This window comes from Molothrus aeneus, chromosome 5 (genome assembly GCF_037042795.1).
Source record: "Molothrus aeneus isolate 106 chromosome 5, BPBGC_Maene_1.0, whole genome shotgun sequence".
Taxonomy (NCBI): domain Eukaryota; kingdom Metazoa; phylum Chordata; class Aves; order Passeriformes; family Icteridae; genus Molothrus; species Molothrus aeneus.
Window position 1 is genome coordinate 9840128 of NC_089650.1, and position 18979 is coordinate 9859106.

Consider the following 18979-nt stretch of genomic DNA (forward strand, 5'->3'; position numbering starts at 1 on the left):
GTTTGGTTTTCTTGTCATGTTTTCCCATTTCACTGAGGTGGTAATTTTACTTAAGTAATGCCCATGAAATCTGTTATCTTCAGTCTTCCTGAAATGGATTTCCTTAGCAGTGAATACCACACAGAGATTTTTGGATATCTGGACAACACAGATTGTTTGAATAGTTATTAAAAAAAAAAAACAAAAACCTACAAAACAGATTTCATGTAATGTTTCTTAGGCTTTTGATGTGTGATGAAGGCCAGAAAGAGGAAGGTGAGAATTAATTTTGTATTTCAAATTGCCAGAGAAGTAGAAAAGTCTGGAAATATGGAATAAATTTATGTGCCTTGTCTGCCTGAAGAAATAGTACTCTAATAGTAACCTAAATATATATTTTATGAATATTCATAACCCTCTTCAAATAAAGAAAAATCCAGTTCAGTTGTAATTGGAGACCATTTAAGCAAACAACAACAAAAAAATTAAGTTGCTTCCTGCTTAAAAATAAGCTTCCATTTTTCTAATTTATTAAAAAAAAAAAAAAAAAGAAACCAACCCAAACACAGAAACAAACAAAAACACCTTATTACTAAAAGCCCTGTTTTTTTCACACAGGAGTGTAAAAGAACATTTTAAATACAAAACAGGAGCAAATTAGAGGGCTTCCTCCCCCTCCATTGATCAAACATAGATTTAGACTTTGTATGTCATAGACCTGAAACAAGCAAGAATCCATGCAGTTTATATGCCAAATGACTTCATATTTAGAAAATTAAGCATTTGCCTTGACAGGTCATTCACTTCAAGTGTCAAGGAAAGGAAGGAATTGCCCTGGTGCTTAAGATAATTGATTCAAAAACAATTCTCCAAACCACAGGAAAATCAGCCTGCACTCTAGGCCATGAAGACAGCATAGTCTTCCAGGTGGCAGCCTCCTCTTACAAGTCTTTAGGGACTGAAGAGTACCAATTGTCACCATCAACCCGCTGCCTCCACTAGCAAAAATTAACAGAATCCTTAGGCTCAGGTTTAATTTACTGCACCTATTCCTTGTCTGGTGTAAAAACTGTGCTTTTCAATGTCATTTCAAAGCTCATTGTTTTTTGAATACTTACACTTTGGGTGACTTCAGTAATATTCTTCCAACACATGTATCTTAATTCTTGTTTTGAAGAGAACAAAAGTCAGGGATCTGCCTTTCTTCAGAAATTAAAAAAGAAAAAAGAAGAAAGCAGCAGCTGTTATTAACTCCAGACAGAATAAAAACAACCCTTTTGCCTAGACATCTCAAAATGATGCTATGCCTTAAAGTTCTTTCTCCAGATCATCTTTCATATTCCACCTTTTCTATACTTGTTGCTAAATCCCTGATCCACGCCCACATCATCTCATCTAGGGATTCACTTTATCCATATATAGTTAGGGTGTATAAACTGGTATGTTCAGAGACAGATTTATCCCAGCCCAGAACAGAGGTCTCAGATGGCAAAGACACACACACAGAGCCTGGATGTGAAGGTCTGGACTCAAGCCCAACCCAAAGGTTGTGCCTGGCTTCTGGGACTGAGTAAACAGATTAGCATTATTCATACTGATTAGAAAGAAGGCAAAAGGGATTAACAGGGAAAAGATTAAGTTTTCATTTATCCATATCAGATTTGAGGTAATATCTGGAAATAGGTAGAGAGAGAGACAGTAACTAAAGTCAGTAAAGTGAAGCACATTTTAAAACATCTGCTTGGAGTGTGACCTTCACACTATTTAAGTCGAGCAGCATTTTGCAAATTCAATGTTTATTTTCATATAAAAATCATATGGAGATATTATAATAAGTATGATCACTATCCAAAGGACAACTACTAGAACACAGCACTCTCCTCCCATTCTTTTCTATTGATGTCCAGTGCCTTTTTTAACACTTTAGAAAACAAATTCATGTGGCTTACAGTAAAACAATGTTTTGGTTCTCTGCTAGGCAACAATATGCATGGTTTCTCTTAATGGTTTTCTTTTTTAATCATTGTCACTGGCATGTCTCCTGTGTCCTACCACTGAAACTGCGTCATTAAGCTGAAAAAGGTCAACCATAAAGTAAAATTTTAAACTGAGTTAAGCACCATTCAGTTATATTAATCTATAAAAAAATGTGAGAGATATTCAGCACACTGAAGACTTATCTAACCTTTCTTTTATCTTTCCTCTTTACAAAACTCTCACAGACTGGTGTGTCCCAGAGGGTCTCTGTTACAGTTTCTGTGTTTATTGCACCTCTAATCTATTGTGTCTCTTTCAGTGGCTCTCATTAAGTCTTAAAACCTTGAAATGACACAATATTTTGATAACAAGACATTTGTTTTCCCTCCATCCAGGAGGACATTGAGCCAGCGGGTCTTTGAGATAATCTAAGACTGACTTCATGGAGAAACTTCTACCCATGTTGTCCCTGGGACAACACCAGGACTAGTTAGTGCAGAGTCATGTGCAAGTGTGTTAATCATCTACACAGAACAGTAAAAGCTTCTGAGACAGCTACTCATGAAGCAAAGAAGATCTTCTGTGCAGATCTAGTTTATCCAACAGCCAACCATCTTCTACCTGAGGAGCCCAGAAAGAAGTATTGGAGAGCCTTTTTTAATTCAGGCTTTTCCACCTGTCTCTTTCTTTAATACTGAGCCTTGTTCTGTATTGGAATATGCAATATTGCATCCACAACTCTTGATACAGACAGTTGTAAGACCATGATCTGCTGGACCTGTTTAATCCGATCAGATCAGCATGAGTTATTATCAGCATGAGTTATTTCTCAGAGAAAAAATACTATACAGCCTTGGCACCTGAGGTTAATCACCCCGAAAACCTCCCCGAGACCGTGAACTTTCCCCAGTAACCTTAGTACCAGTAGAAAATGTTCCTTTACCACCTTTTTTACGCAGGAAGATAGTTCCTGGAAATCTCAGAAATATTTGCTAAGCTTAACAGAATTAGTATGATGTTCTTCAAAAGTCCTGCTTTCAAATAAATACAAAGCAATTTTTTTTTGTTCATTCTTCTGTGTACAAAGATCCATGAACTGCAAGACAAAGCCTAATTCTAGAATAACTTCATTACTAGAAGAATTTTAGTAAAATTACTTTATCAATATACTAAATTACAGTAGTATTGCTAGTTTCTTATGGTATACACTAAAGTGTTTTTCCCATAAAATATGAATTTGTAATGCTGTGTAGGGTGTTAATTAATGATTGTTCATAGACTCTGTATTGAACATACTTACCTCTGAATTTATCCCCAGAAAAGCAAATGGGAAGGCTGAAGGCTTAAAATTCATTCACTCTGTTATGCACAGCATCTCCCCTGAAATCAAGAGAGTTTTGTGTAAGCACTGAGTTACTTATTTATTTCTTAAACTCAAGAACATACTTCTTTTGTTTTCAAGTGGAAGGCACAGCACAGCTGACTTTTGGCCATTCTCCATAAGGCTAACACCCTTTCACTTCTCAGCTTCTTGAAGTGAGGGAAAAATCTAGCCTTCTGTTTATGTGACAGTGATAATTATTGCTTAATTATCCAATTTATCGAACAATAACTGCAGACAGCCTCAAAAGAGGCAAATTCTAACACATCCCCAAATCACATACTCAGCATAATGCCCATCATTGCAAATCCTATAGGATTACATCCTATCGATTATTGCATGAAATGGAAACCAATCCAATGGTATTCTCTTGTCAAAATAGTTAGGCAGAGATGCTTCCAAGTAATTTTTTTCCCCCCAACACTTACATTTTCTTTTAATTCTTCCATCAATTACAAGGATCAAACTGAAAATGGTCTTGTTCTGAATCAGGTACCAAAATGAGAGCTCCCAAGCTAATCTGCCTCCTGTTCCTACTGCCCCTTTACCCATGTACTCAACTATTGATATTTGGTTCACCAAGCAGCTCCTTTCTCTCTCTCTGATCCTGTCAACTCAGACTTGCTACCTGAAGGCCACTATTTCCTCCATGTAAGTGAAGGCCCCATCTTTTCCCCCACATCCCCACCTCTTCTGACACCGCTCAAAATTGTTTTGACAATTTGATAAAAATTAAAATTTGATGGCAACTTGGATAAAAATTAGTTCATACAAATCATTCAGCTCTTTGAATCTGGCATAGCCAAAAAAAAAAAAAAAGAATGGTGGGGAAAGAAGAATACTGGATGAATCCTCTAAAAAGATTTAAAATCATCACAGCTCCAAAGCGAACACTAATCATCTTTAATCAGCTTCTAAGAAGCATTATAGAACACTCCTAGCCATTAAGCACACATCTATGCCTAGATACAAGAACCACCACCCTAACAAAGCCTTATACCATGTGAAATGGGACTTCTCCATAAAATATTTAATAAACCATACAGAAGTAAAATAGGTGTAATGGACTGCCTCTGAAAAGCTGTGAAAGAAGGATTTAGTGATTAGATTTCATTGCTTTGTGACTTCCAAAACAGATTATCCAAACAACATAGCTGATTTTTTCATTCATTTGCAAAAATAATGATTTCCATGACCATTGAGATGAACAGGTTTAAATTCTCATTGAAACTCCTGACAGGTCTATGTGGATAAAGAAATACTGTAATTATAAGTACCTATATAGCACTTAAATATTGCCTATGTTACCTTCATCCTTCATGAATTATTATATGTAAAAATCTCTCCCACATAAGCTAGATATTGAAAAAAATCTTGCTCTAGACAAACACTCTCTAAGGCAACTTCTGCTTACTTTATTCATCCCAAAGAAAGAAATGTAATAAAATTCCAGCATTCTACATAATGGCACTTGCATAAATCAGGCTGGATTTTACCCTAACGTTAAAATGAAGTAAGTCCCAGAAGAAAAAAAAACAATATAGAACATATCCATCAATCAATAATGAAAAATCTCTTTAGTTTCTGAAGTCTACCTTAAATGCTATGGATGTTATTTGGTTTCTCCTTATAAAGCTAGATATTTTTCTTAAACTCAATAAGAACTGTGAATTTCCTAAAAATACTTATATAATATACCAGAAAAGGTTGAGGAAAAAGTAAAATCCCTGTGAGCTGAAATTTAATAGATTGCAGTTGGTTGCTCCAAACTGTTTGTGGTCAAAAGCATTTTAAAAGCATAGTGTTACTACATGACAATTAAGTCAGGTTTTCTTTTCTTTGTTATTTTTTCCTTTTTTTGTTTTTTTTTTTTTTTTGTTTGTTTTTTTGTTTTTTGGGTTTTGTATTGTGTATTTTTTTGGTTTTGTTTTTGTTTTGTCTTATTTTGTTGGAAGGGTTTCAGGGGCAGGGGGCTGGGGAGCGGGTTTTAAAATCTGTAGTGTAATTTTTTACCAGGAATTGTCACCTTTACCAAGACTTACGTTAACCTAAATGCCAGATGTTAATTTCCCTAGACTGTTTTTGTGTGCCTGCCTTTCCTGGAGCACCATGGCAGCCATAAGCCCAGTTTCAGGGGTTCTGAGCACCCAAAGCTCCAGTTAAATCAGGGCTGGCTGTGGATACTGGGTGGCCTTTAAAAACAGGTTACAAGGCCATGCTGCTGACATAGAGAGAGAAACCCTGGAAGCTCCTAGCTCAGAGAACACCCATTGACTCATCTGGTATTTCCATACATGAAAGATTGGAAAACTGCTTTCTATTCTCAAATCGTACAAGGTTCCTGGACTACATTCAGCCTTATTATGAATTCTCTTAGTTTCCATCTCCCAAATACACTTACGCATTTTAAAGTAAATTAAAACTAACCTCTGTGGTTTTGTGCACTTCTGTGTGTCCATACATAGACACACACATTCCTCTGTACTGTACTGTATTTTGAGGGAGCAAACAAACTCTTTCTGCTACTTAGAGACCAGCCCAAAAGAATGGAAGCAAGATGAAAAAAGAGTTGATCTCTCACCTGGAGTTGCAGCAAGACAATGACCTTAGAACTATTCACCAACCACAATGTCACCACTGTCATTTTTATGAGATTTTTTGAACTTTGAATATCTGGAAAAATGTCCCCTCTACTAGAAAATTGCCCAGTTTTTGACAAATTCACAGCCTTGTGGACTTTTGTTGTTTCTGCAAAACCATAAAGATGAAAAACTCAAGTTTAATGGCACGTACTAGAAAAATTACTAGAAAAATACTGTTTCAGGGATTTCAAGAGCCCTGTGCATAGTTCTGCTAGCTACCAAAAAGGAAGGAAGGTGGAAGAAAGAGGCCATGTGGTTCACCGTGACAATCTCCAAATGTATTTAAAATGCCCCCAAAAAACAAAAACAAACAAAAAACAAACAAACAAACAAAAAAACAAACCCAAAACAAAACAGCTGGACTTCTTTGCATTGTCAGCAAAGTACACAAGATTTAAGGGGTAAGAGTGTGGATCTTATAACAGGTGTGAAAAATTGGGGCCCAATAAGATGACAAAAAAATTAACACTTAATCTGCCAAATGCCAAAATTTCCCAACTGACTTTCAAGAGTAAAAAGGTACTGTTTCTCCTTCTTGTTAAAGATCTTCTTCAAAGTGAAAGCTACGTCAGACAGCAAAGGAAGAGAGGGTTTGTACAGATTTAGGTTAATGAAGGGATTTCTCCTGCAAACATAGACCTTACACTCTTCTAGACAGTGGCTGGCAAAGGTAATGCCTTCTAGAATGTAATTTTGACCATTCTAGAACTTAATTTTGACCATTCTGCATAAGGCTGTTTCAGCTTCTCAGCTTCTTGAAGAGGGAGAAAATCTGGCCATCCATTTATGTGACAGTGATGATTATTGCTTAATTATTTAATGTATAAAATTAAAAAATAATGGCAGATAGCCTTAAAAAAACCAAATTCTAACACATCCCCAAATTATATACTCATCACAATGCCCACCGCTGCAAATTATATCCTATCAATTTTTGCACAAAGTAGAAAACAAGCCTAACAGTTTTCTCCTGGCAAAAAAAAAAAAGTACAAAGGCCTGAAAATCAGAGGTTCTAAAATTCCTTTCTCAAACTGCTTTGAAATGCTGAATTACACCTTTATGACAATATAAGGAACCAAGCAAATTGCAAACAACAGCTGTCTGTCCAAAAATAAGTCAGTGTCTACTGACTTCCTGGATATACAACAAAAGCTTTTGAATTACAAAAGTGATGTCAGCAAAGTTTTTCTATCAGACAGGAAGCAGATCAGCTGTTCAAGATTTTTTCTGATCTCTTTGTCTATGGAATTCTTCCTCTTATCCAGCTTCTCTCCGAGGCTGTATGAATGAGAATGATACAGTTCATTCAGTGGTAAAGAAAAATGACAGGAACATAGTGTCGGAAGGCTGGGCAGGGTGAGACTGCTGATTCAACAACAGGCCCCACTCATGTTGCACTGAAGGGACCATAAGATCACTCTCTCAGAAGAAAGTATATGGCTTGATGGTGGGGTAACTCTTGGGGTTGGAATTTTCTGTTGCCTGCTTGTACAGGGACACAAGCGGCACCCATGGATTCTTCAAGATCTTGTCTTATAGAATTTTTATTCCACTGATCCCCTCTTTCATTTTCTACCACAGGTTTCTCCATGCCTTTGTTTCTCATGACTCTGGGTTCTATAAATGCAGGATCTGATCCATCAGCTTCCTCCTCAAGGAACAAGCATGTGGATTCATACATATTTCATTCTGCAGGCAGTCAGTGCTACACAGATTTGGTGAGACAAGGATTTTTCTTTTAATTAATGCTTGTGTACACGTGGGGGATGAAGAGCATTCTGATGAAAGTGATTTGACTTCCAGCAATACTCTTCAGCTCTGTGACCTGAGAAGTCGTTAGGAGGCAGGACTTCACATCAACAACTGCACATGGACTTATTTTGTTATGTGGTGTAATGTTACTCAGACAACCAATGACTATGGCTTTAATATGAAGATATTAAATAGTACTTACTGGTGAGATAGGCAGATTTTGGTCAATTTGAATGTAGTCTGTAGCATAAAAAATATTTGACCATAGAATAATTATAGAATCAACCAAGGAAAATCAAATTAAAAGACAAGAAAAGAATTTCTGGTGAAAAAAACATACCTTTTTTTCACTAAACACAGGCCTTTCATATGAGTAAAACAGAAAGCAGAAAAGTACAAGGAGATTTTTGTTCATTTGTTCACCTTCAACATTCAGGAGGACAAATAGGCTACAAGTTGGATGTGGTATTGACATAAGAGGTATCATTCTAATTGAAGTGGAACACTGAACTTTTATTGGAGAACAAGAGCGATGAGTGCCGAATGGTGACTTTCTGTTTAAAATATTTGGAAGACAGGCTCACACTATGACCTGCTTCCAGTTTCCAGTGGTATTAGGGATGAAGCCAGTATAAATCCAGTTGTCACAAAAGAAAAAGTTATAGTATATATTAAACCACAAAAAAATACTTTCAAATAACATTAAGGGTATGACTTAAGCCCACAAAAGCCAGGAAATTCAGAGTTAGGGCTGCAACTCTGTCCTCAACTCACCCCATTTTGTTTAGGTATTGTAGCAGATATGAAGAGAGCTACCTGAAGCATGATGGTATTGGTTTACAAGGCAGGGCCAAAAATTTAGTATTTATCTGTGCTGAGTAGGGTTTGCTTGTTACACTAGAGCTGACAAGGCCTTCTCATGGAGGGGAAGACTATATGACAAATAAACCTCTTCAATAAATGTTAATAATATACATTCCTTTACCTGATTAACTTTGTGATCCATGTTTCTGGACTTCAGACTGAGGATTTCTTTTGGAGTTGTCTGCTGGGACTTACAGGAGTGGTGGACTTTTGTTGTGCCTGCCTTTTTATGTGTCACATGTACATCTCTGGACTGAGGGATCACAGTGACTGATGTCAGAATATGCTGAAGAAAGAAACAAAAACACCAGTGAAGCAAAGTGGATTGATAATTAGCAATGAATCTCTAGTGGAAAATATGTGACCATCTGATCAAAGTGCCAAGATTCAACAAGGACACTTAAGAAAAAAAAACAAATGGTTAAGATATGAGCTCAAGAAGCAACTTGAAGTAGAAAATTAGCTATAAAAGTGAGTTGAAGGAGACTTTTGTCTGATACTTGAGAAAAATATTACTTGTATCAGTTTGACTAGAAGGTGTAAGGAAAGATAAACAGAGAAACCCATGCATGTGCTTTATTTAGCTATAACTGTCTTATGCTCACTAAAAGTGAAGAGTGACTGCTTTCCGGAACATCTAAAGATTTTGTATGTTTGCTATCACAAGCTCAAAAATATTCAGTGTTTTCACCAACTGGATTTTGGCCAACCTTTAAATCATTCTAGTAAATATTATGAGTAATTCCTGCATCCCTGCAGATATGCATACTTCATTATTTTGTCTTCAAGATGTATTATATTCTGAGGTGCAGTTACGTGGAAAAATGTACCTTTATGCAAACTTAACAGCATCTACTCAAGGCTTTCCTAAGTATTGTTAACTCAAGTGAATGTAATTTCTCCACACTCTTAATAATGTAACCAAAAAAAAAAGTACACCAGACTTCAGAGTTATGTTCTACACTATTTTTAAGGCAATGAATAACAACTGGTTTGGGTCCAGTAGATACCCTGCAAATCCCTTCAGTCCCTTCACTGCATTGCACAGGAGCATCAGGGACTTCATCATAGCAGAATCTTGTGTTCACTCAGGTGAAATTTGCTTTCCAAAAATTCACTCATGCTTTCCAAACATTCACACCTTGAGTTACTTTAAGTTTCCCAAGTATTTCAAAGAGCTGGAATGGGTCTAGAATTTGCAACAATTTTCAAAACTTGCTGAGTTTTAATTCCATGTTTCTTCATGTGAAAAATCCAGCAACCCATGATTCCATGCCTTTTTTACAACAGTCATGCCAAATAGCTCCATACTTCTTGGGTTGCAGTTTGTATTTCAATTTCAAGACATGGCATAAAGATTTAATAAATGAAATACACTTTTTAAAATCTCTCAATGCCAATCTGAAATTGTGGTGTTTACTACCATCCCAAAGCACATGCCCACAGTTTGATTTCCTCACTCCTTGAACAAACCAGATTCTTATAAACATTCTGCCATCTATTCATTAAAATAATATAAATGAACTGACAACTTTAGCTGGTGTTCTCTCACCCATGCTCAGAGTGAAAATGATGGAAGTACAAAGTTGATATAATTCTCCCATTCACATTTCAAGATAAAGTATGAAACCTACTCTTCCCATAAATCCAGACTAATTCAGAGCTAGACTGAACAGTTGCTGAAGAATAGGATGATTTTCTTTTTTAATTCAAGCCTACAGGTTTGCATCAGATCAAAAGCAAAGAAAGGCTGAAATAGGCAGACTTTACACAGTTCCCCTCCAAAGAAAAGTTTGCTCCGTATTTGCTGGAAATCCAGCCTGTTTTGCCAAAAAGATTTGCAGTCCTCATTAAAATCTATGAATTAGAGTCAATTTACCAGAAGTTTTGTAATATTAAACACACACCACAAGAGATATACTTTCTAACAGCAATCTGCATTGCTGTCATATGGACAATCAAGTTTCCATATACCAGCTGAAACTCTATGACATTTTATGTTTGTCTTGTCAGTTAGCCTCCTTCACATGCAAGGCAATATAACCTTTCTCCTACTTTTTCCTTGAGACTTAAGCTGGGTTTTATTAATTTATGACTGAATGTCTGAGAGGACACACCAAGTCAGCTACCAAGACCTAAAAAAGCTTCTGTAATTCAACCTGTGCCTGAACATTCCTGTTGGATGACCTTATATTTTCTTTGAGCTGAGGACATCCTCCATGCTGTAACTGTTGCTCTGCTGGTGCAGGATGCCTTGTTGAACTAATCTGACTTTGTTGTGAGCCCTCAGCCCAACCATGCTGAGCCCTGCTCATATAAGGCAGTGTTTTCATGAAATCCATGAAAACCTGTTTTCCTGTTTTCCATGTTGTTGGAAAACAGACCTGAGTTCAATTCCTTACGGAGAGATTTTCATATGCAGTAAACTTAATTTAAATTCAATGTGATGCCTTCTGAACACAAAAATATTTGAACTTTTGACTTTAATCACTAACTCATAGGAAGAAAGTGAACAGGAGTTATCTTACAGTAGCATATTCTGAAACATTAAAAAGCAAATTCATTTAACTCAGGACAATGTTCTCACCTGCCACCTAAAACTCTTCAATTCAGAGTTCCTTACAAGCCCTAAGTAAAACCAATATGTTCCTTGAAAGGTCTGCAAATATTTTGAACAAGCCATGACCCAGTTTTCAGCACAGTTGAGCCAAACTATTTTTGCTGTTTAAATAAAAATAACAAAAATGCACATTTTTGCATAGTTTCAGCACAAAATTCAGGGGGCAGAAAGGGAAGAACTGTGGGCTGAGATGAGTTTCACCTTACAGTTTTGGAACAACCAAAATTCAGAGCTAAATGGGCATGGTGAGTGCATAGAACCCACAGGAACCAAAACCATAGAAAAGGTTGGGATGGAATGTTATTACAGCTTTTATATCTATCATGGTAGCTAGGTACTCTCTGGCCTCTATGGCAATAGAATTTGAATAATGCATTTTGTAGTGATTTTTACATGTGTTTCTCACCAGTGAGACCACTGCTAGAATAGTAGGTGTAATTCTTGATGTCCAGACTTAAAACAAAGATGTTAAAAATTTGTGCAGGGCTCAGGAAAGCAAACTAAGAATGAATCATAGCATGGAAAATTAGTCATAGAATGACAGAACAGAACAGCTCAGTCTAGTCAATTTGTCCAAGGATAACTAGATGACCTGATAATGACTTATTAGTGATTAAATAAGAATAGCTTTGGTTGTAGATTTGTTTTTTGGTTTGGTTTGGTTTTTTTTTTTAAATTAAAGAAGATAAATATAAAGAACGAACAACTAGAAATTAAAGCTTGACAAATTGAGAACAAAAATAAGGTGCATGTTTTGGATTATCAAGATAAAAACAACTAACTCACGAGTGTTATGGTGAAGTCATTCACCACTTTAAGTCATTGAATGAAAAACAAATGTCTGAAACTGTTTTTCCTAAATCCATCAAAAGGGGCTTAACAGTAAGGTTATTAAGACAAGATTTAGAATAAGATTATGATAACCTCAGTCACAAGACATGAAAAACAGAATGGAAATATTCCCATAAATGTCAGTACATGAGACCAACAGATGACAATTCAAGCTGAAATTTTCTATTTCTCTGAAGTTTATAATTTTGGGTTTTTTTTTTTCATTCTGATCTAAATTCCATCAAAGGTAATGCTACTTTTCCTTCTGACTTGAAAATGCATAGTGTAAAATAAATTTGAGGATTTTGGAAAGACTTGCCTTTATTGCCCCAAAAGTTGTCAACTGTCAAGAAGCTGTCTGGTTTTCTCCTTTAAATTATTTTTCATAATAAATTCTTTAAACAATAAAAATGTTAATAATAGTTCTCATATAATAATAGTATAAGGTGCTTTTGCTTTGAGAACCAAGCAAGCATGCATGAAGCCAGACTAGAAGCCTTAAGAAATAGTCTCTTATGCCCTATTTCTTGCAGCATTATTTCTTTCTTCCAGAAATATTACAGAACATATTGCTAACTGACTGTCATAAACAGAAGAGGAGGGAGAGCCCCCTGTTTTATCCATCTGTGAATTGCAACTGTCCTTGAATGCAACACAACAAAGTTTCCAAGTGGCTTGCTTATCTGAAATTACAGTGAATTTGAGGCAGTTAGCTGGATTAGCAAAAGCAATCATCTTGCAAGAACATGTAAGTAATTTCCAAATAGATATTGTTTTATTGAAAAACAGTCCAAAATTTTACTCTTGCTCTCCCAGGATGCAGGAGAATAACTCAAAACCAAAGCCTCAGCTAGTATAGAAATAACCTGCTCCACCAGCAGCTGAGAATATGAAATCAAAGTGAAGCTAGAACATAAAAACTGTTTTAAAAGAGGGGTTTTAGTGACACATTTTTAGACTCAGCTCCTCAGGATTAAGATGTTTTCCCTTTGTATCTTGCAAAGAGACTAACTAAGCTACCAGAGGTTAACATGGGACAATGATTCAAGTTATGCAGTCAATTGAACAAAAGTTCCTCTCAAATTAGTGGGAGTTCTGCTCAGTTGAGGGACTCAGAATTTGGCCCAGCAATTAAGTTATTCATTTTTAGCCCTGAGCATTCCTCTTCCTCAGTGGAGTGTGCCAAGAAAACTAAAAAACTGAACAGCACAGAAGTAGTATTAAACTTTAACAATGCTTAGCACTGACACAGGGGGGAATATCAGAGCTATTTAGAAACAATGGCATGATCTCCAACTAGAGCCAGAGAATTCACAGGATATGAAATGCACATATGTGCTTTTCATTGGGATCATCCCTTGTTCTCATATGCTGAAGCTCTTCTCATGCCTCATGCTCCCATGCATAGAACTTAACCTAACCACTTAGATCTCTCTGAAGTTACTGTGAGTTACCTGCCAAAGGCTATAAATGCCCAGCTGGAAAGTGAGCTGTTTATTTCTTACATATTACTCAATTTAAGTTAACACATATCTAGTGCTTGTATTTAAAGCATAATTTAATTGAACTGTATGATAACTTTACTTGCTTTAGCCTCAATTCAACAAATACTTAATAACTGTCTAATTTTCATTGTGTAGCTAGATCTCTGATTCAGTTAGTCCACAGTACATAACACCAAACAAAGCATGACAATACTACTGTACACAGTGCCATTCATCAGATTTGGTTTAAAAACAAACAAAAATACTTACAAAGGTTTTAAGAAGTTATTTCTATTTTGCAAGGATTATTTTAATCCCAAAGTTTGGGGCTTTTAAAAATATTTTTAGATTTTTAAAAATAATTTCAAGATATTTGCGTGCAGCAGTACAACAGCATACTTGACTGACTTACATGTACCCACCTGTTCATTTTTTCCTCCACTTGAAATTTGGGGAGAATATACTAATTTCATTTTTCCAGGCATATCTGGTTTTTGGAGTTTTTTTGCCCGTATAACCTTGAAATTCAGGGAAATATGTTAACCTTGAAGAAGAAGAGTGTAAATTCCCAACTGAGATCTCTCACAGAAAATTTAACATGGATGATGATCCTTTAGAGATTGTCTTAATAGTAATTCTCACTTTTAAGTGCTTGACTTTGAATCCACACTTATATTTCTAAAAGAGAAAAATAGGGAAATGGCAACATCCATAACATTGCACTATTCTGATACCCACAAGTCATGGATGGGGCTGATACACCCTGCTGCATGGCACAGACTACTGTGGTTTAAAAAAGCAACTGAGTTGGTCATTGATTGCTCTTATCGGTTGTTCTTTCCTTCAGCTCCATCTATTCCCAGCTGCATCATGAATTTGCCAACCATTTTCAGTCTCTCTGGCCCAGTCTCCCAGAATCACTGAATTTTTTTTGGTTGGAAAGGGTCTTAAAGAGGATCTAGTTCCACGCCCTTGTCATTGAAGGGACACCTTCCACTAGATCACCCCAACCTGATCTTGAACACTTCCAGGGATGGGGCATCCACAGCTCCTTTGGGCAATGTGTTCCAGTGTCCCAATGCACTCATAGGGAAGAATTTATTCCTTAAATACCCTCAACCTGGACACTGCAGCTCCAAGTAGGCCAGAAGGTCTGAACTGAAGGGTGCAGCAGCATTGCACTGGTAAGACTGAGATGATAGGCACAAATGTTAGCATGGATACTCCCATAAGGAAACCTACTCTTTTTGTTCTAGTATGGATACTCCCATAAGGAAACCCACTCTTTTTGTTCTCCTTGCCTTGGTAAGGCAGTCCTTGGGTTTACCAGGTTAGATGGTTAGGCTTTTTGATTGCTTCATTTCATATAACAGTGTATAAATTGTCATGTCACTATTCATCTGTAGAGAATTAATTGTTTCATTTACTCAATACAGCAAGGTGAGCTTTTCTAGAGCATGATTGATCCTAATGACAGGTTACTTAGAGAAACCCCCACCTAACAGTCCCAATAACATTTCATTGATGATCAAAGGGAGTCTAGTTGGTCAGGTCAGTTTCCAAATTTTACGTTACAGACATTTAAAATAAAATGAATTCCATCCTCCACAGCAAAATTAAATGTGCAAATCAGCTGGTCCATAACACAATAAAGAAAATACAGACAAAAAACAAAATCCCGATGAATATCCCTAAAAATTTTTAAGTAGCAGACAAATATCTCAAGTAGCATGTTCAAAAGTTGTTGACTTACCACGTCTTATTCACTAATTGTTATCAACCACATCTTATTCACTAATCTCTACACTGACAGGCTGCTGAATTTAAAGATTATATATCATCAATGGAAAGGTGAGGAGGACATGACTGCTAGCACTAATTAAAGATAATTCCAGCTGCTACCTGTATGTCCCTGCCACAGGTAAGCAACCTTACTCCCACTTCTGTGCTACCATCTTCATGGATACAGTGTTAGGAAACTAATTCAGCTGAAAAGTTAGTAGTTGTCATCTGGATTAGTTCTTTCAAAGTCAAGAAGCAGGAATATGCCACCATTGTCTGGGGATAGGTGAGGTCACCACTTTTGGCAGAAGCATCTACTTAGATCATCTTCAAGTGATTGTGAAAGCACAACCTTAGCTGCACGCAGAGTTAATTCTCATTATCTTCTGCATTTCCACAGCATGTAACCACTCATTCTCAGATTCCTGCTAAAATGCAATGCAAGGCTCAACACTGAGTGTCATTTTTTAGTGTCTGAGATGTCATCTGACAACAGGGGAAAGACCAAAAGAGCACTGAAGAGGCAAAAGACTTGGTGTTCAAGAGTAAACAGAATCAGACCAGTGGAAAACTTCATTTTTAAGTGGGAAAAAGTTAAGTGAAGAAAACCTACTTCCAGAACATCTCAGAATATCTTGAAAACTTGGTTCAAAACAGAAAGAAAGCAGACATCCAACATAAAGATCCCCTTTTGACAAATTTGCTATTCCTGTTACAAAACACAGGGATTCAGATGAAAAATAGCTGCAATTTTTCTTCTACGTTTCTTAGAAATTTTCTCAGAAAATCCGATCTGAGGTGGATACATATAAATGAAAAGTTTCTTTACATGTTAAACTTTAGCTACTGAAAACAAGACCTTATAATGAGATACATCTGAAATCTGTAATAGTAGCCAGTTTCTCCAGTACCAATAATAATACTTTTATTGTAGAAACCCATGTGTGAAAACCAAGCTGTGCAGCAAATACTGATTTTTTTAGTGTTCTTTCTGTATGTGCTACATAAGCATCTACAAAATATATATATACAAAGTGCTATACAGTAATAATAAAAATATTAAGCACTTCCCATGTACCACTCATCCTTGAAAATATGTATGGGACGCAGAATAACCAGTATTCACAAATAGCCCTGCAAGTTAAGGATATGGACTTTTCATGGTGCAGTTGTTTATGAACAAAAAATCTTCCCCTCAGAAATAACTTCTAACATTAGCTCTCATGTCCAATAAATAAATATTTATTATTATTATTAATACATATCACAGTACTTTTCAGAGTGTCCAGTAAGGCACTGTGTGGGCTACTGAAAACATAGCCCTTATCTTCAAGAGCTTACAGGATTAAGTCTGACCTATTTATCATAAAGATACTGATCCTTATATTCATAGGGATTTTCTGGAAGTAGTGTTTTAATTGCATGTTTCTCAAGAACACATATCACTTCAGGATCTTGTAGGTACCAAACTGGTAAAAGGAAATTTACCACACACACCCCTCTAAGCCTGATGAGGGCCCAAGAGCTAATCAAAAACACTACAGGCCTTTTAGCAACAAATCTGAATTAATCAAATCATCCCTGCTGTTTTTTGTTAATGTTTGGACAATCTAGCTTTTCTGCAGAATGCTCTCGCCGTCTGAGTGGAGGACAGGGAGCCAGAAACTCCTTGAGTTTTAATCCTGGCTCTGACACTGATTCTCTCTGCGGCTTTGGGCAAGGAGTCATTGTTCTATAGTAAAATGCTTGTATTGGCAAGATGATGAACTACTACTGTAGATGATCTAATAAAATTTTTCCATCTTTAATTTCTATGATTCTGTAATGCTAACAACATAAGTTTCAGCCCCTCATCTGAATAGAAGAGATAAATACTTACCCAGTTTGCCTACATGCCAAGGAGAATCAAAGTTACAGGATAAAAAACTCCACAGAACTGAAGCTACAATACTTGATTAACATCTTGTTTAGTACCTTGATAATAAATAACACCTATAGGGACTGTGTAAAACAAGGCCAGATTGAATATCCTTCTTTCCACTCTACTAATCGTTGTCTGAGCTGGAGTTTATTGGAAAATTCTGTCTCTAGCTAACTGTGTACGCCTATTTTTTCTTTAGGTGTTACTTCAGTGAAATGATTCAGAAGAGTAAAGCAACCACTACTAAGTGGTGAGCTTTTTGTTTTCTGGGAAAGGTAAGGAAAGAGGGTAAGCAGAAGAGGGCAAATTTCCAAGAGGGATCTTATGCCAATGCACACAATGACACGGTCATTGAGGGAATGACTGCATTTCCCAGCTGCTACCACCAGCTCACTTGCACCCGCTGGTTGCTGACTTAAGATGAAGATTTTTATGGGAGGCTCTAACCTGACCTAGGAAATTTACTGAGGAATAATATATCCAAGATAACCCTCCAAAAGTACAATTATAACACTATGCTTCTGAAAAGTGTTATTTAAAATTTCTAGATTTAGAAAGACAGAAGACATAGTATTACAGAATCATAGAACTATAGAAAGGTTTGGGTTGGAAGGCCAACCAACCAGATAAATGGTCTAGTTCCAAACCCCCTGCCATAGGCAAGGACACCTTCCACTAGACCAGGTTGCTCACAGCTCCAACCAGCCTGGCCTGGAACACTGCCAGGGATGGGACAGTAAATAAATAATCTACCTCAGTAACCATTGTAGTCTACAATGGGTCTATGGACCCATCCTGCCATTTCAATGTATGTGCAAAAAACTCAAAGGTGGGACTGCTGCTGATAATGCATTATAAATCTTGCTCTTCAGCTGTACAACACTGACACATCAGATGGAAAGAGACAGCAGAGAAGAGTAACCAGAATATGTTTCAGTGAAGACCAGTTACAAGCAGACCTACCTAAGGACTTTTTCATTTTCCTAAGACAGTGAAATCTGGCTGGCTCACACCAGACAGTGCACAGAGACAACTTACAGAACTGGTTGCTAGTGAGTTATATCAACATTTGGCAGGGATTTCCCTCTCATTGTTTTAGCAGGATATACTGTTTTTTCCACAATCTGTATTGACTTATTTCCTTTGATAAAGGACAACACCTTGGCCCCTGACTCCATTGCTACACATCCTAGCAGGGTAGATAAGGAAGGGGGATCCTTGCTTGAACTGTGGGCAGCAAGTAATTGGACTTGATTTATTCCACAGAGAGTAAACAGGAGACAGCAATACAGGGAATGTGGAGATGCACAGGGATAGATTGCTGTCATTCAAGGAGGATATGGTAATCTGCAAGATGAATGTTGCCACACAGCAATCTATCAGACTGGCGGGGGTAAATGGGGAGATGAAGATCATAACTGTCTTTCTCCAAGTTACATTGCATTTTGGGTTTCTTTACAATATGCCAACAGCCAGAGAGCTACCCATTGCAATCCAGTGTCTATCTTGATATGAAAACACCAGCAACGATAATACATTGCTCTTATAATTCTGCCAAATTAATTTTCAGTCCACAAGACATGCCTTTGCCATACTATTTTATTAGATTAATTATTTCTGTCAATAGACATTTGCTGCCTTAAATTATTCTGTAACAACAAGACATTATTATGAAAAATACGTATAATTACTGTTATTTACAGAAAATATTGGTGGAGTTGTTAGGTTAAGCAATCAGGACAACT